This window comes from Oryzias latipes, chromosome 21 (assembly GCF_002234675.1).
Source record: "Oryzias latipes chromosome 21, ASM223467v1".
Classification (NCBI taxonomy): Eukaryota; Metazoa; Chordata; class Actinopteri; order Beloniformes; family Adrianichthyidae; genus Oryzias; species Oryzias latipes.
Window position 1 is genome coordinate 6,426,991 of NC_019879.2, and position 22,844 is coordinate 6,449,834.

The window sequence follows — 22,844 nt, forward strand, 5'->3', positions numbered from 1 at the left end:
CACTCATTTTTTAGAGTCTATATGTCTGCATGTTGGGTAATAATGTTTAATAGTTTCTGTGCACCTTTGCTCTTGTAGTCTGTTAGCTAACTGCACTTTTTTCACCATCCATTCTGCTTAAGTCACTGATAGTTCTACAGAAAAATATTCAACAAAAAGCTGCAGTAACATCATCCAGGGCTAAAACATTGCTACATGCAATATTTGCCAAACAAATTATAATATTACTGTATATAACTATATGCAATACATTCTGGGTAGCTAAAGGGCCATTTAGTAAGAACCAAACAAAAGTCTTTCAGACTGTGGATAGTGGAATTGGTTTACTGAAGTTTATAAATTCATCATTTTACATCAGTGCAGACAATGTTGGATAACATTTGTAAATGTTCTTTAGGCCTTGGTGCTTCATTAGACCCACTTGATCGAAACATTTTGCTGTAGATTGAAAAGCGTCTTTAACAGGAACTGCTCAAAGCTGTTCTAAGACATTTTAATCTGATCATGTAAATCAGTCTTCCTCACCCAGCAGTGTTAGTTGTGGTGTAACCCAGGGCTCTGTGCTTGGTCTAATGTGCTTTTGACTTTACTTGCTTCTATTAGGTAACATTATCAGGCAGCACAGCATAAACCATACTTTTGTTTTTTACTATTTGGCAGTTTTAAAACTTCTCTAAAAAGTCTTCAGCTGGTTGAACAAGCTACGTCCACAAGTCAGACTATCTGTGTTATATTTGACCTTTTAGCCTTTATTGAAGCAGGACCTTAAGAAATCTTTATAAACTGATACTATGGACAACAAATTTGGTTCAAAGACTCGTGTAACAAATCAGTCTCTAATGACTAAAAAAAATCAGTGCAGAAAACAATTATTTATCTTGGTTTGGCCTGATTCCATTTCAGATGGTGAGTCGGTAAGACATTTGTCCTTTAAAGACAATTTGACTGAACATCTGAATGCTGCTACTGAGAGGATGAATTCCAGCCTCATTGAAACAAACAAAAAGCTGATGGGCTGTAAACAGAGTAAGTATTAATATCCTGTATTAAAAATGTACATTTGTGAAGATGCAGATATACCATGGATCATTCCTAAATAGCCCCCCAGGGCCCAGTGTGTGCATGATTGCGCAACAGTAAAAGGACAATTGATTGACGGATTGTTTAGATTTTTTGTTTTAAACCACTGGCACCCAGAGGGCTCAAATTCCAATGGATTTTCTGTAAGAAAAGAAAAAAATAAAAACATGAAAAAGTTATGATGAGTGCTTTCTTTTGTTCCTTGAATCATTAATACCTTACTGGTATAATTACACTTGATTTTAGTTCAATAATAATGCTTTGGCTAAAACTCAAGTTACAGAAATAGATGCAACAAAAGTACAATCCAAATTGAAGTAGAAGTTTTCTTTTGTCCAAAGGAATTGAAGACAATGACGTCCTGATTGTTGATGTCAGAGCACAGAACAAGCCAGATTCTCACATTGTTGCTGCTGCTGCATAAAAATATGTCTGACATGTGCTGAAACCATTTTTGATAGCAATCATAAGCAGAAAGTAACTTTCCATGAATTTCTGCACCTTTAAACCCATTCAGATCCAGCTGCCGATAAATAAAAAGAAATAAAATCTGCTTGTTTCCAATAATTTGTTCATGTTTTGTCTTGCTTAAAATTTCCAATGTGTTCCAGGGAAAACAGGATGTCCTGAGAAATGGACCAGATTTTGTTCCTCTTGTTACTTCTTATCTGAAGAGTCTAAGTCCTGGGATGAAGCAAGAAAGTCCTGCAAAGCCAGAGGAGCTGATCTGGTGGTGATAAACAGCAAAGATGAAAATGTATTTTATTTTGGTATATTCCGGAGAACATCAAAATTTACAAATCAACAATAACGTTTAAGCATCCATGTGACTGGGTTTGGACAGATTCTTGATGTAATTTATATTGAATTAAAAGACTGAAGCAACTCCATAGAACTGTACAAATGTAAAAAAAACGGAATCAGTATTTGATTGTCTGATCCACATCAGAAATCAGGTGAAGTTTTAACTTCTGCCAAAGAATGTGGATTATTCAAGGAAATAAACCCTGGTGTGAATTAGGCCTTACAATGTAAATGTATTTATGAAGTCAACCAGGAGCTCCTTTTTGTTTACCAGAGTATTCTAAACATGTGTGTTAGGTGAATGGTCCAATAAACAGCTGGGTCTAGGTTATGTCACAGGAAATTTTCAAAGCACAGAAGTACATCTATTTAAAAAAAGAATTACTTGGCTTCAGGCCAGATCTAATCCCAGTTTATATGCCAAAGTCTCAATTTTCGCTAGTGAACGTCTATGAATGTCAAATGTTTCTAAAGCATATATTTTTAGATGAAATGTCGTTATTCAACTTAAGTTTTTTTGGTTTGGTTTCAGTTAGAAGTTTGGTCATTGTACTATTTATTAAAAATAGAGGAAGACAGAAAATGTGGTCATATGATGTAATCAGGTTTAATTTTAAACTCTCTGTCACTCATACAAATTGATCATTCTTGGAAGGCTGATCACAGAACTGCCTCATGTAAGCCTGGAATCTTAGAACAAAAACACTTTTAACCTTTAATACAAAGTTTAAGAATGAAGCTTGTCTGTAAATTATGTGTGTGTTGATGTCATTTTACTATAGGCAGTTTTTCAGGATCAAAATATATTTATCTAAAATGCAAAACACAACCACATTTCACACGAAATAATTTGTGCTTATTCCTGTAATATAATTTAATTTAACAGTAGTTTATTTGATAAACTTTATTTATATTTTTTTTCTTAAATCTATTTAAAATGTAATGTGTTTAAATATTGCCTTAAGTTAAGTTAAACTTTTTACAAACATCTCATTTGAAAATATGTTGACAAACTGGTGAGCAGCAAATGTTGTTTTGCAGGAATTTATTTCTAAATTGAACACGGAAAGATGTTGGATTGGACTGACTGACAGAGACTTGGAGGGGACCTGGAAATGGGTTGATGGAAGTTCTCTAAATCTGACGTGAGTGTTCACTCTGGATCAGTGTGTGAATGTGTGTGTGTGTAACTGGGATGAGTTTTCTGCTCTGTGTTGTGTTCCAGTGAATAAAAGACCACGCTTGAATGCTGAGTCAATCTCCTTTAATCTTGGTTAACAGAAAACTAAAATGAACAATGTTGCGCAGAGTTTCTTCCGTGTTTTTCACCCTCAGCCATAGCCCGGAGCAGTATGAGTACACTGAGTACAGTTGTCCATCTCTGACTATGAGTCTCTCCCAAGACTAATAGAGTTAGCTGGTAGGGAGTAAATCTGGACCTTTCATGTCTCTAGGGGTGTATTTTGCGGATGACAAATGGCAGCAGCTTTGAGACTGTGACATCCTGTCTTTGACTGTCCTCCAATTCGCTCAAAGTGAAAGATAGCAGAGGCTCAGGATTGGTGGGCTGCAAGGATTGCACATGTTGAAGGAGACGAACAGCTTGAGTTTCTGCACCTCTTTGCCAGTGATCATGGTGCTGGAAAACTGCATTAATCTCTGGCAAACCAACTGACCTTGGGGCAAGGATGGTGGTGTGCAGGAGCTGAACTTCTTGGTTAAGTTGGAGACCGAGTCTGAAAGCATCTTGCACCATGTTAACCTCAGCCCCATCACCTTCCTAGATCAATCTGCTGTATGTTCCTTGAAGAGCCTGTCACTGACGGGTGAGGCAAAAGGTTCCCGGCTCAAAGCATCAGCCACAAAATTTTTGGGACCTGGGATGTATTTTAGGTCAAAGTCGTAGGCTGAAAGCTTTGCCACCCACCGTTGATTGTAAGCATCCAACTTTGGTTTCGTGAGCACATGAACCAAAGGATTGTTATCAGTCCACACCAGGAATTTGTGCCCCTTAAGTCAGTGACTGAATTTCTCTGTAATGCTCCACTTCAAGGCCATGAACTCGAGTCGGCAAGCAGGTTATCGTTGTTGCGATTTGCATAAGGTTTTACTAGAAATGCAACTGGACGGGCTTTATCTTCACCTACAGGGAGCTGAGATAAAACTGCACCAAGGCCGTCTAAAGATGCATCAACCGAGAGAATAGAGGGCCTATTGAAATCTGGGTGGGCCATAACAGCACAGTTCAAGATTGCACTCTTTAGCTTCTCAAAGGCCGCATCACAAGCGTCCAGTCCGCTTCAGTGAATTTCCGGAATTTCACGATTCCTCTTCTCATTTATGGATGTCTGCTCTTCCGCTTCTGTCCAGCCATGAGAGCGAACAAAGGTTTTGCAATGGCTGAACACCGAGCGATGAAAAACACCATCCCTAAGAAGGCCTTCCGTTTTTTTATGGAGGGGGTAGAACCATCCACATCCATAGAGACTCCTTGGGCATGTTAGACATTATGGTCACTCTGGAAGGATCCACAGACACTCCTTCCTGGTCAATAAAATGTCCCAAGAATTTGACAGATCTGTGCAGCAGGTGACATTTTTTTGGGCCCAGCTTGAGATGGTTATCCCTCAGTTTCTGGAAGACAACATATAGTCTTTGAAGAGCTTCTTCCTCAGGTGAAACAAAAACTAGCAGATCATCCAAATAGCAGAGTAAACTGGTGAAGTTGAGGTCTCCAAAGATATTCAACATCATGCGCATGAGCGATGCAGGGCTATTACAGAGTCCTTGGGGCATTCTGTTGTACTCGTATAACCCAACTGGGGTAGTGAAAGCGGTGTAGTGCTTGTCTTCTTCACATATGGGGATGTTATAAAACCCTGATGTCAGGACCATTGTGCTAAAAAACATATTGCCGCCAAGAGCTGCTAGACAGTCAGCCTGGTGAGGGAGCGGCTGTGGATCTTTCAGTGTCAGCCATGTGAAATCTGTACAGATCCGTAAGTTTCCATCCTTCTTCCAGACCGTGACTAGAAGAGATGCATATTCGCTAAATGACTTGCGTATGATTCTTTTCTCTTCCATATCTGTCAGAACCTGATAGTTTAATTTTATTATTACGCATAACATACGTTACGCCATAAAAGTGTACATAAGTTATTACTTTTTCTATTTTTTTGCACGTTTTGAATTTGTATTTTTACACATTTTGAACACCCTTCACTTTTGCGCATTGCTGTCATTCTTCTCTGCTTTTTTCTTTCTCTTTTTCTTGCACTGAACTGCTGTAGCAATTGAATTTCCAAATGAGGGATCAATAAAGAATATCTCTAGATAATAAGCTGGAGGCACCCTGCAATATGGCATGCAATAAGGTCGTTTGTCGAATGGATGTGAAGAGCAAAACCCTGTGTCTCACCTCCATCAAGGGGGTGATGTGAAAAGATGTCTTCATACTGCTCTATCTGTTTTAAGAGTTTCTTCTTGGAATGAGAGCCAGCCTGACAGGAGTCAATGTCAAGCTTACTCAATCCCAGTTCTTCCAGCTTGGTTTTCAGATCACTTTGTGAGACGGGCTACCTGAGCGCATGAGTCTCGAACCTCACTGGTGCAATGATTCTTGTTCAGGCTGAAATCCTCAATGGCAACACATGTCGAAACATCAGCAACTTTTGAATTTCATCTGAGAATGACGGGTCTGTTAAGAGGGTTCGTAATCTTCAAAGGAACCCATCTGTCCCCCTACATGGAGGTGATTAGACATCCCACCAACATGTTCCTGGGTCTGGCTTTGGAAGAGCAAAGTTCTACCAGGATGGTGCTGCCAGGTGAAACAGGAGAGTTGCTTGGGAGTTTCCCCCACACCAAATGTTCTTTTTGTGGAAGAAAAGTAACTGCACGAGGCAACCTCACTGTTCCAATGATGGAAGGTGTGTCCGCTCCCCTCCATCTGACTTAGCAGGACATCATGTCAAGGAAATGTTCATAGTCAGGAAGAGTGTTTGCAGTCGTTGGAAACATGTTTCAAATGATTACTGTCATTCTTAAGAACACTCATCAATTTCTTTAGAATGTTTGAACTAATTAAAAGGTCATCTCTCTGGCCAGGAACCACCAAGACAGGAACAATGCACCTCATCCAATAGATAGTGAGTGTAAAGTCATAAATACACTTTGGATGCACCTCATTCCAAAGATAGTGAGTGTAAAGTCATAAATACACTTTGGATAAGTCTGCTTACCGCCACAACCGACCAGAAGAACCTGCTCTGCCAACTTTTGATCTTCAATCTTAGCTCCTGCCTCCAACAGTTTGTGTACTGCGCCTTAACTCACAGTGCAAGCCATGGACCCTGAATCAATCATGCCTCTCAGTTCAACATTGTCAACCTGAACCTGGGGATAGAATAACTTGCTAAAGGCTGGAACCTCTGTTGTCTCTTGAACTACAACCTGGTATCCCTCTGGAGTGGTAAAGCATGCGTTGACATAGACAAGCTCAAGGTCTGGTTCAGTGATGAGGGTTTTCTGTGTCACCACTCACACTGCCCTTCTCTGAGCGTGAGTGTCCTAGTTTCCAGAAGGCACAGTTCTGAGTACGGCTCTGTAAAGGCAGTTGGTTCTGTCTTGGGCAGTTCTTTTTCCAGTATCCAGGAGAGAGGCACGCCAGACAAAGATTGTTTCTTCTACAGTGTGAAATTCAAGTGAGCTGTGTGGCTAGTCGAGTAGGGATGCATGCTGAGCTGAACTTGATGATGCTGGATTGTGGCGAGCCACCAAACAGTCTAATAACTGTGTCACCCCTCCCAAACCCAAAGATTGGGTCAAAACAGAGGTAGAAGCATTCATTGCTGGGTCACAAGAAAACTGCTGTTGGGGGGTGCAGATGACGGCAGCAAAGGCATTGACTGCTGCAGAGTCTGCATGCTTGATGGTTGTAACCTGGAAGGGTGTTTGGTTTTTCTGTTGGTCCACATGCATGCTCACCAGCAGCGGCAGACTGGGAGAAATTAGTCAGAACTCTTGGGGAAGAGGAGAACTGGCGGTTTCCAGCCAGACTTTCCAGCTGGAACATGGTGATGCGTTCCTGAACCTCACTAGTTGTCCATTCTTCTGCAGATTTAAAACTCAGCCTGTTTGCAAGGACTGGGTCTGAGCAATACGTAATAAACATCATTGACACCGCCCTGCCTGGGTCCACAACACTTCTACCTTGTCCTGGCAGGCATTCATCAACGACCTCAATGGCCTTGTCCAGCCTGATCCAGTTGTCCATCACACTTTCGTTTGGGAGTGGTTTGGTGTCATCGAAGTCAGCCATGGGCATAGCAGAGTAGGCTAGCTCACCAAAGGTTTCAATCACAGCTTCACCGTCACTTTGCGTGCTTGGTGACATGAGTGCCATCGATGTAGAAGGAGGATCAGTATCTATCATTTTCATAACTCTTTGTCTTGCTAAAAAAACTATTTTAATAAATTGGAAAAACAAGAAAACTATAAATATAAGTCAATACAGAAATCTGCTTTTTGATCAAATCCGCTTGGAAAAAATGTCAGCCCAAAGTTCAAGCAACTTTGAAAGAATTCAGTCTCTCTGGTCTCCCATCGCTAACTCCATGACTTAGGGGGTGGGGGGCCTGGTCGTCACTGCTCCTTTCCCTTCTGCCGGGGTGGGTGTGGGGGCCGGGGCCTCAGATGCCCGCCAGGTGGTGGTGGGGACTCCATTGGTCGGGGGTCCGGGTCCGGTGCCTGGGTGGGGCAGGCTGGGGCGCTGCGTGGTCTTCTGGGCACGGGTGTGGGGGGTGTGCTGTGGGGGGGTTGAGTGGTGGCTCTGCTTGGCTTGGGGGGGGGGTCTCTTTGCCTGTGCTGGGGGGGGTTGACGGGGGGTCCTGCTTGGGAAGGGAGGTCCAGCGGCGCTGGGCGGGCTACCCGTCTACATCTAGGGCTGGGATCGACCCTTCCCTGGCTCTGGGACGGGGAGGGGCAACCCTCTTGGGGCCCCCTGTCGCTCTGGGTGTCATCCGCTGGGGCTGCGGGGTCTGGGTGTGTGTGTGTGGGGGGGGGTTGTTGGCCCCTTCCTGTGGAGGGGGCTTTCTGGAGGGGGGGGTGTCCCACTATCGGTACAGGACCTTGGAGATTCCACGGGTCGGGAACTCCGCTGAGGCAATCGGCGGTTGCCCCGGCCAGTTGGCAGCCCCGGTCCTGTCGAGGCCTGACCAGAGCTTTCCCAGGGCCGGCGCTTGGGGGTGGGGGCCTGGGCTTGCTCCGGGGGGGGGGGGGGGGGGGGGCTTTCTGGCTCCTCTCTCTCTGTGTGGGTCGGGTGGTGCTGGGCCTGGGGCGTCGGTGCCTCAGGGATGGGGCCCCGGGCTGGGGGTCCTGGGTGCGTTGCTGGGGCCGCGTTGCTGGGGGGGGGGGCTACTTGACAGTGGTCCCCCTCCCATGGTTGCCGTATGGGATTGGGCCCCCCCTCTCTCGGTTTTATTTGCACCTTAGACATGTAGTGCCCTTGGTAGGGGGGGTTGCTTGGACATCACTGCCAGCAAGCAGCAGATGTCCTCTTAGCACCCTACCCGCCAATTTTAACCGCACCTTAGACATTTAGGGCCCCTTGGTGTGGAGGGTGAGGGGACATCACTGTGAGTAATCAGGAGATGTTCCCTTAGTGCCCTACCCGCCAATTTTAACTGCACCCCCCTTAGTACACACACCCCTCCCCCTTCAATATATACATTCAAACATAAACACACACACATGCACACACACACCCTCACTAACACATACGCAAACAGTCATTTTGCAAGGAAGGTGGGACCTTGGACCATCTGTCCCCTACCCCATCCCTGGTGGGGCATGCGGGGCCCTTGGCAACAGCGGCAGTGTCCCCCGGGTGCTGGTTTCCTGGGCCCGGCGGTGCTTTCCCCACTCAGGGAGGGGGATCCCTGAGCTTTCTGGCAAGACCAGAGGCCGGGGATCATATCACACCTGAGCCGGGGGTGTCTGTAAAGAAAAATAAAACAAGAGATCCATGTTTTACCTCAGCCACAGCTCGCAGCAGTCTGAGCGCGCATGCTCATTAGCACCTGCTTGCTTGCCCGTTGTGAGTTCAAGTACCCTAAGACAGACTAATACACTGGTGCAAATGTATGCAAACAACAATTTAATATGAATTTGGTGGAATTAAACTCATATAAACTTAACACTTATTACATGCGCATGGGTGACTGTAAAGCGCTTTGGACCTTAAAGGAAGGTCGGTGCCATATTGACTACTTTTTTGCTCATCCAGATGGGACTGACCTGATGGTTGGTGTGTTGAATTGTCAGCCACATTACTGAGGTTTACATGAGAAGTGTCAGCAGTCTCCAGAGCTCATCGGTTATACAGTTCAGGCTCTGGTAAATCCAGTTCAGGTGTTGAGGTGGTACGTGCCTGAACTTCCAATCGTAGGAGTTGAAATTTGTGCTGGAGTGCTCTGAATGAGTTTTTCTGCTGAGCACTTTCTTCCATTTGCCTGGCATCTCTGGCGTCCTGCTGTTTACTCATGTTAAAATGAAAGACAGAGATCAGGTTTGCAACACTTGGCTTGTTGCCTATGCCCTTAGAGCTGCCCACCCCTCTGGAAGCTCCATTTTCCTCCAGTTAAAAGGGTTGTCAGGGGCCGCTCTGCAGATTGAGCTGCAGGACAAAAAAACACCATCAAATAAGTGATTTTATTTCACCCAAAACCAAACTGGCATTGGTCTAAATTTAAAAGACCAACTTAACAAAAAATGTAACTGAGAGAATCAGGAACAAAAGCTCAAACCAACTAAACCAAAACTGACCCCCCAACAGCAAACATTAGGGAGACTTTTTACCGGCTGATCAGACCAATGACACAATAGGGAGGGAACTACAAATACAAAACATTCAAAACCTAAATATTAACTAAAGTAATAAATCACTGGTAATTTAAAGCTTCAACAAACAAAACTGAACTTATACTTCAAAGTCAAAAAAGTCAAAGTCAAAGTCGGCTTTATTGTCAAATGCACTGCATCCATAAAGACATACAGCACAGATGAAATTGCTTTCCTCTCACCCCACAGTGCAAGTAGCATATAAAAAATAAATAAATAAACGACTTAAAAAATAGATAAAAAGACAGCAATAATAAGAAGAATAACAGTAGTCTAAACAGTGCAGAGACCAATGAGATGGTTAAGTGGCAGTTTAAAGTGACAACAGTGCTGAGAACAGTAAGTGGATGAGTTAGTGATGGCAGTCTTTGGTGAAAGTGGTGATCTGAACTGTTGTGAAAGTTTTCAGTGTGGGCTTGTAGGACGGAGTGGAGGGGCCAGAGGGGGGAGGGCAGGGAGGGAGTTGAGTGTCCTTATCGCCTGATGGAGGAAACTGTCTTTTAGTCTGCTGGTTCTGGCCTGCAGACTTTGCAGCCTCCTCCCTGATGGCAGCAGGTTGAAGTGTCTCTGGGATGGGTGTGAGGGGTCTCCTGCGATCCTGATGGCTTTGCGGGTGAGGCGGGAGCGGTAAATGTCCGAGAGGCCAGTAAGAGGGACAAAACAAGTAGAGAATATTTTATTAATACAAACAATAGTCCAACTAAAGAATAACTTTGTTTTCCACCTCCATCATCTCAAAATGTTCAGGAACTTGTCCTGCTCCTCCTTTTGCCACCTCATCAGGCCTCAGAGAGAACTCAAAAGAAAAGAATGACTCAAAAACAATCAGAACAAAATTAACTAAATGTGTGCACAAGTCGTTAAGTTTATTTTGTTATTTAATGTGTAAAATAAAACAAATTTGTGAACAAATATAGATAATTTACGAAGCAACAAATCTGAAGAAAAATAACTAATTTAACTGTTGAGCACAAACCCCAAATGTTACGACACGAAAGCTCCTCAAGAAGTGTGTGTGAGTGTTAGTGTGTGTGAGTAGGAGTATGCTTCTTTCCTTGACAACTACAAATACTTATTTGATAAAGTATCTGAATTAAATTCTCTTGTTCTTTGACCTGACAGGTTCTGGGGATCTGGTCAGCCTGATAATTATGATGGAGACGAAGACTGTGTGGAAACTCATTTTAAATCTCCGGGATTGTGGAATGACATTCCATGTAAGCTTTCAAGAAGGTTAATCTGTGAAAAAGAATGAATGTTCTTTGTTTGAAAAATCTTAATACATTTATAGTTAAGATCTAACCAAGATGTTTTTAACCCATCAAAATACATACAGGCTACAAACTTAAACAAGAAATGTTTTTTTTAATGAGGCTACAAAAAAAAAATCAGCATTTACCTTTTCCAAGGCAATGAAAAAACACAAGCACCTCAGAAATGTGTACATCTAACTAACCAAGAATAAATCAGAGCAAAATAAGTGACCCTCAATGTTTTTTTAATCTAAATACATGCAGTTCTAGTTTTTCTTCAACCATAGAGCCACAGTGGAGGAGTAAAGGAACCACATGTGGCTCGGGAGCCTCAGGTTGCATATTCATGTTTTAACAATAAATTGCTTCTAGTTTTATTGTTTGCTGAAATCCCAAATAAATCTTTAAATGAAAACACAGTTAAGTGGAATTTCCTTTAATTTTTTTTAATTTTGTAGATTTGTTTATTTATTTATTTTTATTCTACACAAACAAAGATGATCAAAGGTTTGAATACAAATCTTTTAATCTCACAAAGCTCTGTGAGTTTAGGATCAATAATTCACTTCAATCAGCTTTACTAAACACAGGAAGTTCAATGAAGCCACATATTTGGAGGCTATGTTCCTTACAAACAACACTTTTGTGCTTTAAAATGTCAGGAATTGGTGGTGGAAGATCCAATATGCAGGAGACCAGGATTGGTGGCATAGTAAAGCACTTACTGTAATCCTCACATAACTATATTCTTCTTCTGCTATTAGCAACATGGAAACTAAAAATGTGCAGTTTAGCTTTAGCACCTTTTTTTTACCCTTTGACTCTTCTAAAAGTGTAGGTGTCAGACCATGTTCCAAGTCCAACCAACCTGCAGGGTTATTTCTAGAGATTATGATGCTATTTTCTGCAAAGTTTGACTTTAAACTTTATGTTTCATGCAAACTCATTTGAGCAGGCCCACTGACAGAAGAATCTACATCATCTGAACATTTCTGCTGGATCTTTGGACACTCCTAGGACTCACAAGAGGCTGAGCTTATATGGCGTCTTACTTTTGCATTGTGTTGATGTATTTCTATGAATGAGTTTTAATACATGAAAGGTACCCATCACCATCCACTATTATGTTGGTACGTAAGATTAACAGACGACACCTGGAATTATCTCTGTGTTCCATTTGCAACTATAACAGTTTGATTTAGAGCAAAACTAAATCCAAAAATAGTCACAAAGTTTTATCTATTTGAAAACAAAGAAAAAATATGACATGATTTTGAAGTTAATGATCCTTTGTATGTTTGCTTGTTCTCCCCATCCATGTGTGAGTTATCTCTAGGAACCGTCCAAAAACATGCATTAACTAGTTACTCTAAACTGTCCCTGGGTGTGAATACGAGTGTATGTGGGTGTGGGTGTGTGACTGTGGCCCTGTCTCAGACTGGTGACCTGTCCAGGGTGAACCCTGCCCTCACCCACGAGAGGCCGGGATAGACTCCAGCAGCCCCGTGACCCTAAAACCGGTTAAGAGGATGGATGGATGGATGGATGGATGGATGGATGGATGGATGGATGGATGGATGGATGTTTGATCATTTGTGAGAAAATCCTAAACATCACAAAACACAGATGATACGTAAGCGCTAAAACAAACAAGAGCTAAAACAGTGAATTTTCTTTTAGCAATCCATGCTGAACTTCAAGCAAACTTTTGCCTGTTGTGTATCATAGAGAAGAAAGCTCCTTTGTATCCTGCATCTGCTTGTATTCGTTCCTCATCTGTAGCAGGACACAACACACTCTCCTGGGTCAAGAGAACGCAGAACAGATGCTCCTGAGATAAACAGATTAGAGCCAAAAATCCACTGATCATAACAAACTGATGTAACACAGAATGGCAGGGGGTTGTATGCATGATCTGCTGAAACGACCACATCTGAGCTGGATCACAAAGCTGCTAAAATAATTTATTTGTTTATGAACATGGGCATCTCTGCGTTTTGTAGAGTTGTGGGAGGATTATTTTATTGACTAATGTTAAAGAGAAAATAGTTCAGAAAGGCCAAGCCTAAAAAACTAAAGCATATTGTGTAAGTCTGCAGCAAGGTGTTGATATGAGTAGACGAACACTTAGGACATTGCAGTACCACCCATGGACCCAGGGGGGCAAATAAACTGTTTCAGGACGCACTGTTTCAGATTTCCCTATGCAATCAGTAGCAATTGCAAGATCAATACAGTAGTTAAACATGGATAAACGTGTTTTTTTCTCCTGAAGTAAAACACCCCTTTTAAAAGACCCTTCGTAAATTGTACTTGGAAACAAAACATTTTTTTTTACAAAATCTGTTTGTTTTTGTGTTTTTTTTTTTTTAATTGCCAATCTAAATGGTACTTGCTTTGCTAACAGCTTTTGCTTGTTTCTTAGAATATATCTAGTGAGACCAGATCTTTGGAGTGTGGCTGCAGCCCTACTGCCATGTAAAAATGGAACACAGCCCAAATGAGGGCTGTGCTCTATTTTAACTGCACTTTTGCCTGTGTAAGGCATTTGAAACTACTTTCATGTATTTAATTAATATTAGTTTCCTACATTGTCACAAAAACATAACAACATTTACCGGCCACTTTATTGGGCACACCTGTCCAACTGCTCGACACAAATTTCTAATGAGCCAATCACATGGCAGCAACTCAATGCATTTAGGCAAGTAGACATGGTCAAGAAGATCTGCTGCAGTTCAAATCGAGCAGGTTAGAGGAGAATGTCCAGATGTTCCAGCTGATAGAAAGGTAAGAGAATGTCAAATAGCCACTGGTTACAACTGAGGTATGTGTGTGAAAGGGACTGTGACTGTAAAGCACTTTGGGTCTTAGAGGAAGGTAGAAAGCGCTCCAAAAATAAATGCCATTTAGCAAGATCATCTCTGAACGCACAACACGTCCAAAATCGAGGCAGATGGGCTACAGCAGCAGAAAACCACATTGGGTGCCACTCCTGTCAACCAAGAACAGGAAACTGAGGCTGCAGTTTGCACAAGCATAGAGGACTGGAAAAAACATTGCCTGATCAGATGACTCTATTCCTGCTGCAACATTCTGATGATAGGGTCAGGATTTAGCACCAACAACATGAGAGCGTGGATCCATCCTGCCTTGTAACAAGGGTTCAGGGTGGTGGTGTAATGGTGTGGGGGATATTTTCTTGGCACACTTTAGGCCCCTTAGTACTAATTGAGCATGGTTCCAACACCACAGTCTACTTGAGGATTATTGCGGACCATGTCCATTCCTTTATGGCAGGGGTGGGCAAACTACGGCCCGTGGGCTGGATCCGGCCCGCCTCCATGTTTGGTCCGGCCCATTGAACAATATTAGAGACTCGTGTTTTTTTTTTTAATCTGGCCACACGATAAAGAAAATACATTGTATACCCCCCTTTTGCAGTCTGTGTCCCGATCTTAAACCCTCTAAAAATCTCTGTCAAACAGAGCAGAAACAGTCTTCCCTTTCTACGTCGCAGTTCATTTTTCCCGGTTTAGCTCATTCTTTTAGAGCGATTATGCTGCTTTTTTTTAAAACAGCGCACCCTCTTCTGTGTCCTGATTGGCTGGGGACCTTGTCAATCAATCTCCTCAGTCCGTGCCGTGTCTGCTGTACAGAAACACTGGTGTCAAGCCAGCCCTCTCTCGTCGAATGGCTGTCAAGACAGCCCTCTCTCAAAAACGGTGTGGCACTTTTTTACATACATTGCTGTAACAGCAAGAAGGCCTTCATTCATGTAAAAGCAAAGTGTAAGAACTGTCATTATACTCATACACTATTTACACATACGCCCCCCTCCCCCGTATATAACTATATATTTATATGTATATATATAAAAATTTGTTTCAGGTTAATTATCAATTAAAGACCAAATTAAAATCATATATTAAAGAGGATTTACTATAATGTTCACTTATGTTTAGGAAAAATCTCCTAGTTTCCACAGACTCATTTCACTTATAGTATCCCACCTGGTGATGTCACAAAAAAGGTTTCTGAGGTATCTGATGTGGAATTTCAAAATAAAACCCATTAGAAATCTGATATAAATGCGTCATCGCCATATGTTGACAGAGCTGTAAAATGAAAACTTTACATTATAGTAAGTACTCCTCAATTCATGATACTCATTGCGTCTTATTTTGAAATTACACATCAGACATTTAAACAGACAGACAGATAGGTAGTTAGATAGATATGCGTGTTTGTACACACATATAAATGTAATGACAGTCCTTACACTTTGCTTTTACTTTAAAAAAAAATCCTACTTGCTGTTACCGTAATGTATGGAAGAAAGTAGCACACTGTTTTTAAGAGAGGGCTCACTTGACAGCCGTTCGACAAGAGAGGGCTGGCTTGACACCACTACAGAAATGCGGAGCTCTTCAGATCAGAAATCTTTGATTGATCAGATCTTTGTTTTCATTCTAAGATCCTGGACCTCATTTCTATGAAGGTTTGAGAATTTAAACAAGAGAGAAAAGGGTGACAATGTTCATGTTTGTGTGAGAAAAGTGTAGAAAGTGTGCAGTGAGTTTTACTGCCATAAAACATTTGTAATCAGACTCCGTGGATTTCACCGATCATGGTTATTTTTAGAACATAACTTTTGCAATAAATGAGGGAATTCTCTACTGGTGAAAGTTAACGCAGATATATGCATAGCTGCACCAGAAGACATAGAAATGTGCTTTTCATTATTACTGGATGAGAAACAGACTGCGCAGCTGCACAAACAGTAAGATGCGTGATGAGGTCAAAATCTCTGCGGAATTATTAAAGGAGAGGATCCACTATTTATTTATTTTCTTGTTTTTGTTTTGTTTTAAATGTATCACTATATTTTTCCTCAATTTTTGTCTTCATGAAAATCATAGAGTCATTTGGTATTTTTTTAATTTAATAATTAATGTTATTTATTTTATGAAAAGGATCATGAATGAATGAAACTTTATTCATGCAGCACTTTACAACTCCCTGAAGGTAACCAAAGGGCTTCACAATAAAAAAAAAATCTAAAATGGGAACAAAAGTTTTAAACTTAAAAACTCTAGAATATTCTGTTTTACAGTTTTCAATCCAAACATTTTCATCTAAATTCCATGTTACATCATTCTCACTCCACACAGCTGCTCCTGGCCCTTCTATTAAATTTTAGAACCCAGTGTTAAAATAATTACCCGCCACTGCTTTATGGCCACAGTATACCATCATCTGAAGGCTACTTCCAGCAGGATAACTGTAGAAAATGTATGTTTTAATATCTTATTCTTTATTATGTTACAGCTTTATCTTTAGTGTGAAGTGAACTCATTTTAAACTATCAAGATTTATAGTCCTGTGACATTCCTTTATGCTTTATGGTTGCAGCATCCTGTGAAGAAATAGGATGTTCTTTGTGCAAAGTTAGGAGTTTTCCATAGATGCAATAAATATGCCATGGACTACATCCGTACCATCTGGGTTGAAGGTTCTTCCCCTGGGAAAGTGTGAAGATTCATGTTCTCATGTGGACGTTGAAGCTGACCTCACCCTAAAGCCGGTAGGAGCGAACTCTGAGGCTGATACTCCAGCTATTGGCCAGTGAGAGCAGGAGGGACATCTACCGACGAATCAGAGCGACCAGGAGCGGAGGTTCGGCTGCCATGATATTTCCGGAAGGCGGAGATTCAAACACATGTTAAAAGGACTGTTTTTAAAGTTTTCCATGGTTCTCAAGAAAATCTACAAGTAATTCGCATGTAACTTGTGCGTCAGTAGGTCTTAACTTGGGAATCCAGATATATCTGCATTAATGTTTTAATCTGTGCTAAAACTATTGTTAGGGAAATAAACATAGTGTATTTGTGATACAGTTGAATCCTTGTTTTGCTTTACCACTCTCGACTAATGAGCACGCATGAATGGAAAGAACTGAAAAGCGAAGATTTCTTTCCTACAATAACACAGCATTTCACAAAGCTGGAATCATTTCAGACTGGTTTTTTGAACATGACAATGGGTTCACTGGACCCATCAATGGGTCACTGTGTTTGGCCAAATGTCCTCTGGGAGGCACCACACATGAAAAAATAAAAACAAATTTCAAACAGTTTAAACAGTTTTTTTCCCCCAAAAGCCATAACTCAAAAAATAATAGACTAATAAACATGCTTTTTTTACCGAAAATCATAAGTCACAAGATTAAACTTTCACCACGTACCGGCAATGCAACCTCTGAGGTCTGCAGCAAAGTCTTTCCACTGACACAATGAAGTGTGTGCATGCTAGTGAGTCCTTTCTGTTTCTACATGTGCACTTTTCAATAAAGATTATTCAAATAAATGTGTTGAACATCAATACCTGGCATGACCGCTAGAGGTCTCTAAAAACACGTTCAAAATAATCAGTCTATTAACAGAAGATTTAAAACACATTGATAAAACACTATAACTTTCACTCATCACAGAACAACTATGTTAAACTCCCGGCTCTCCAGATAAAACTGACACATACCTATGTGTATTTGCGTATATGAGCTCCTACTGGGGTGGTGCTGGAGGGCGGGGACCTTGATTTCCCCTGTCCCCGGTCTACCACTTCTACCTCTTTTTGTGTGTGTGTGTGTGTGTGTGTGGGGGGGGGGGGGGGGGGGGGTCTCAATCGAGGGTCTGTCTGGAAGCTGTCTCTAACTGCTCTACTCCTCACAATACAATTCATTAGAGCAGGGGTGTCAAACTCCTTTTGGTTTGGGGGCCACATTCAACCCTTATCTTAAATAAAATTAATTTCACTTAAAAAAATATTGGTTTATTCAATTTTATACAGACTCTTCTTTCTCTTTCGGCTTTTCCCATCAGGGGTCGCCACAGCGAATCATCGTTTTCCACCTCACTCTGTCATGGACATCTTCTACCCTAACATTAGCCAACTTCATGTCCTCTGTTAAGACATCCATATATCTCCTTTTTGGCCGTCCTCTTGCCCTCCTGCCAGGCAGCTCCATCTCCAACATCCTTCTACCAATATATCCACTGTCCCTCCTCTGAACATGTCCAAACCATCTCAGTCTGGCTTCTCTGACTTTGTCGCTAACACAGGCAACATGAGCCGTCCCTCTGATGTACTCGTTCCTTATCCTGTCTAACCTGGTCACTCCTAAGGAGAACCTCAACATCTTCATCTCCGCTACCTCCATCTCAGCCTCTTGTCTCTGTCTCACTGCTACCGTCTCTAACCCATAGAGCAGAGCTGGTCTCACCACTGTCTTGTACACCTTTCCTTTGAGTCTTGCTGACACTCTTCTGTCACACAACACTCCTGACACTTTCTTCCAACCGCTCCAACCTGCCTGCACTCGCCTCTTCACCTCTTTTCCACACTCTCCATCACACTGAACTGTTGACCCCAAGTACTTAAACTCCTGCACCTTCTTCACCTCAGCCCCCTGTAACCTAACGCTTCTACCTTGATCCCTCTCGTTCAGACACATGTATTCTGTCTTACTACGACTGACCTTCATGCCTCTTCTTTCCAGAGCAAACCTCCACCTCTCTAGGTGTTCCTCCACCTGCTCTCTACTCTCACTGCAAATTACGATGTCATCCGCAAACATCATTGTCCAGGGAGATTCCTGTCTTACCTCGTCTGTCAGCCTGTCCATCAGCATAGCAAACAAAAAAGGACTCAAAGCTGATCCTTGGTGTAGTCCCACCTCCACCTTGAACTCCTCTGTCTGACCTACAGCACATCTCACCACCGTCATACTTCATTTTACATACAATTTTATACAGACTGAATATTTTAAATCTGACACTGAAGCCATCCTGATAATAAATTCAAGAGGGGCTACAGAAAAAAATGAAACATCTTCCTAAAATGTAAACGTCCAAACGATGACAAAATTACACTAAATTAAACTTGCAAACATTTGTGAACATAAGAGTTTGGAGTTAACATCCTTTCTCTCCTGAAACCTCACCAGACCGTTAATAACAGGATTCAAATCCTATGCACAAACACATTTACTGTCATTCAAGTGTGCAAAACACAATGAAATGTCCATTATTATTATCATTCGTTATTATAAGAATCTTTTCCTGGTTTCTGCCTGAATTTTGTGGCAACACCGGCCTTCTTCCTGACCTTTGATGGAGCGCCGTCAGTGATCAAAATTACTTAATGTGACCAGTTCACTCCAACATCGTCCAGCACAGTAACTAGAGTGCTGACTATGTCATCAGTTGTTGTTGTGTCCATCAACTTGTCTCTTCATCACCTCTAATAAATATGCACAGTTATATGTGATGTTGGTGCTTTCATCAATAGTGACTGAAAATACAACAAATGACTGGATTCCTTCCTATGGTTGCCCATGTTTCCTCAGAGATGTTGGATCTGGAGTCATAATTCTTGACAGACTCGTGTTTAAGGTCGACTGCTTTTTGGGGCACAAGACTTCTGCAGCCTTCAGCATTTTTCAATAAGTTCACCGTCAGAAAATGTATTGGATGTTTGCTCCAACTTGTTTGCCATAAGGTAGCTAGCTTTCAGTGCTCCATCACTGACGTCACGGCTGCAGTAAATCCAGATGGTTATTTATCGGTCCAGCTAATAGTTGCTAAATCTTTTTTTTTCTTAACTGCAAATTGTGAAAGGTTTCTTTGTGGAGAGTGGTGCTGAATATTATATTCTTGGAGAAATCTGTTAAAGACATACCAAGCATGCAGGTTTGCATTCAGCTCTGTGAACAAATAAAACGCTTTCCATTTTTCCTGGAAAGCTCAGGACTTCACTTCAACTTTTTTTTATTTTTGACAACATTTTGGTCATTATTGTGTCACTACTGATCATCCTTCAGTGATGAAGCTCACAGGGAACCAAACTACTGCCTACCCAGACACAAAGCTGTTAGGTTTCGTTTTTGGCACATGCAGAGTTATGTTGTTTCAACTGTTATGCTTTTCCTTTGCTCCCCCTAGTGGCGGAATTGCGCATTTCGGTTATTTCTTTAAAAAATCATAACTCGCCACAGGAATGGACTACAAACTTGCTTTCTTTTTTAAACGTCCTTATGATTTTTACTCTTCACGTGTGGGCCGGACTAAACCACCTGGCGGGCCGGATACGGCCCGCGGGCCGTATGTTTGACACCCCTGCATTAGAGTGTGGGGGCGATCAATCTGTGATGCACCTTAGAGGTGGGGCTATCTGGCAGTGGCCCCCTCCCCATTTGTTACTGCACTGCTTCGGGCCCTTCCCCCACTTTATTGTTACTGGAACAAGGTACCCTTGGCACCAAGGGTTGCCATGGGTATCTTATTTGTATTTATTTATTAAAGGGACAATGCATACAAAAAAAACAGTGTGGAATGCTCTAAATCAGTGGTTCCCTAACTGGGGGGTTTGCAGGAGGGGGCGCGGTGGAGGTTTTTTTTCTCATACTTTATTGACAAACAACATAATACAATAACAATGTGAATGTCTCAGGGGGAATTGAAATGTGTACATATTGCAGAAAAATATAAGAAATAAAACAAAAAGTATATAAATATATACACATACATATACTACATAAGACAAAAAGAATTATTACTTCAAAAATCTTTGGGGTTTAATAAATTTTAGATCTTTCAAAAATTACATTGTTCAAATTGCCTTTTGGTTTTGCAGATGTTTGATAATGGTACATTACTGATTGATTTCACTCAAACTGCTGGAATTTAGGTTTGGAGTTTGACCATTTGGCTTTACGGATATGGAATTTTGCCAATAATAAAAACAATTGTGTAATGAAGATACAATCTTTGTCTACTTTGACATTAAGGTAACCCAGAATAATGTCTTTATCTAAAAATGTAACAGTTTGTTTAGTTATATTTCCAATATAGTTTCCCACTTCAAACCAAACCTTATTTGTATGTCTGCAGTCCACAAACAGATGATAAATAGTTTCCTCCTGAGTTCCACGGAATGAATAAGACAGGTCCATGTCCACAAAAAATCTACTCAAAGTTTTTTTGGTAGGATATATACAATGCAATATTTTGAAGGACACCTCTTTTATTTTGTTATTTAGACAGTATTTATTGCTAATAGTCCAAGCATAAGTCCATTTTATGTCCACAAATTTGGATTCCCAATAAAACCTCAGCAGGTAAGGTCGTGGTATAAAAGATTTCTTATTTGTTAATTGGAAACTGAATTAACACAAATATCCACATTGTCCAAAAAAATTGTCTGGGTTCTTAATTGAATTGTGTTATAAATCCCTTTAAACAGTTGAAGTAGACTGGTTGGAACGGCATCTAACACTATTGCATATCCTCTGGGTGGAGCAGGAATACCGAATTTTAAAAGAAATTCTTCATACGTCAGAAGATGTCCATGAGAATTGAAAAGTTGTGTGATTAAAACAATATCATTATTATACCATCTAGGAAAAAAAGTGATTTATTCTTGTATTGTACATTACTGTTATTCCAAATACAACAAGTTGTTGGAGAAAAATTATGTTTATAAAGGAGTTTCCAGGCCAGCAGGGCTTGTTTGTAAAGGTTTGAAAGTTTTGTGGGTAATTTTTCAATTTTACAATTACATTTTAGCAAGAATTTAATGCCTCCCATTGTGTCAAATATATATTTGGGAAATGCTTTCCAGATATTGTCTTCACCTTTCAATAAATTACGTAACCACTTTATTTTAAAAGAGTTGTTTTAAAATAAAGGTTGGCTGCCAGGAGGCGGCAAGCCAGCCGCAGATAGAGGCGAGAGCCTCGTAGCGCTGACAGACAGCCAGCAAGGAAGGGTCCCCAGTGCCAGAACAGAAGGCCAGGGGGTCCAGCCCCACCATCCATGCCCTGACATCCCCAAGGACTAGCACACCACCCCCCTCCGCAGCCCCCCCCCCCCCCCCCCAAAAAAAAGAACCCAAAATAGATTAAATAATACTAATAATGGAAAAAATAAAAGTAAAAAAATTAAAAAAGGAAGATAAAAAAATTATAAAATAAAATAAATAATAATAAACTATACCATTCACCCTGCTGTGAATGCGGCGTCGACCCCCGGGGGGCCAGGCCAGGCGCCAACTACTGGCCGAGGGCGAAACACCGGCCATGGGCAGACGACCCCAGGCCCCAGTTGTTCTATATCTAGCCAAGATTCATCTAACACACTAGGATTTAGCCATTTTTGTACATAAAACAATCTGCAGAGTAGTAGTCCTGGAAGTCTGGTAGGCCTAGTCCTCCTCTATCTTTAGGTTTTTGAATAGTTTTTAAACTGATCCTTGGTGGTTTACCTTCCCAGAGGAATTGGGAAATGAATGAGTCTAATGATTTGAACCAAATAGTTGGAGGTTTGGAAGGAATCATTGAAAACAGGTAGTTAATTTTGGGAAGAATCGTCATTTTTATGGTTGCAACTCTCCCTATTAGATAAATAGGAAGAGTTTTCCATCTAGTGAGATCAACCTCGGTTGTTTTAAGTAGCTGGGTGTGGTTTATCTTGAATAGATCAGAAAGCCTAGAGGAAATATTTATACCTAAGTACTTTATGTCGCCTGTTTGTATTTTAATAGATAATGGATTTAGATAATTGCAATTAATTGGTAGAATTGTGCTTTTAGACCAGTTTATGGAGTATTCTGAAACTGAGGAAAATCTATTAATTAGGGAGATGATTTGGCAGATGGAAGATTGTGAATTTGGAGTAAATAGTAAAACATCATCTGCATAAAGACTTATTTTGTGTTCTAAATTTATGGTTTGAATGCCTTCAGTGT

General features: G+C 41.3%; 1 long non-coding RNA gene across 1 annotated transcript; it reads left to right on the forward strand.

Annotated features, from left to right (window-relative positions):
* Positions 1-1,697: 1,697 nt before the first annotated feature.
* LOC110017793 lies at positions 1,698-11,419 on the forward strand. The gene is made up of 3 exons (XR_002872486.1): positions 1,698-1,837; positions 2,926-3,029; positions 10,906-11,419. It is a non-coding gene; the product is annotated as an uncharacterized LOC110017793 (long non-coding RNA).
* Positions 11,420-22,844: the final 11,425 nt, after the last annotated feature.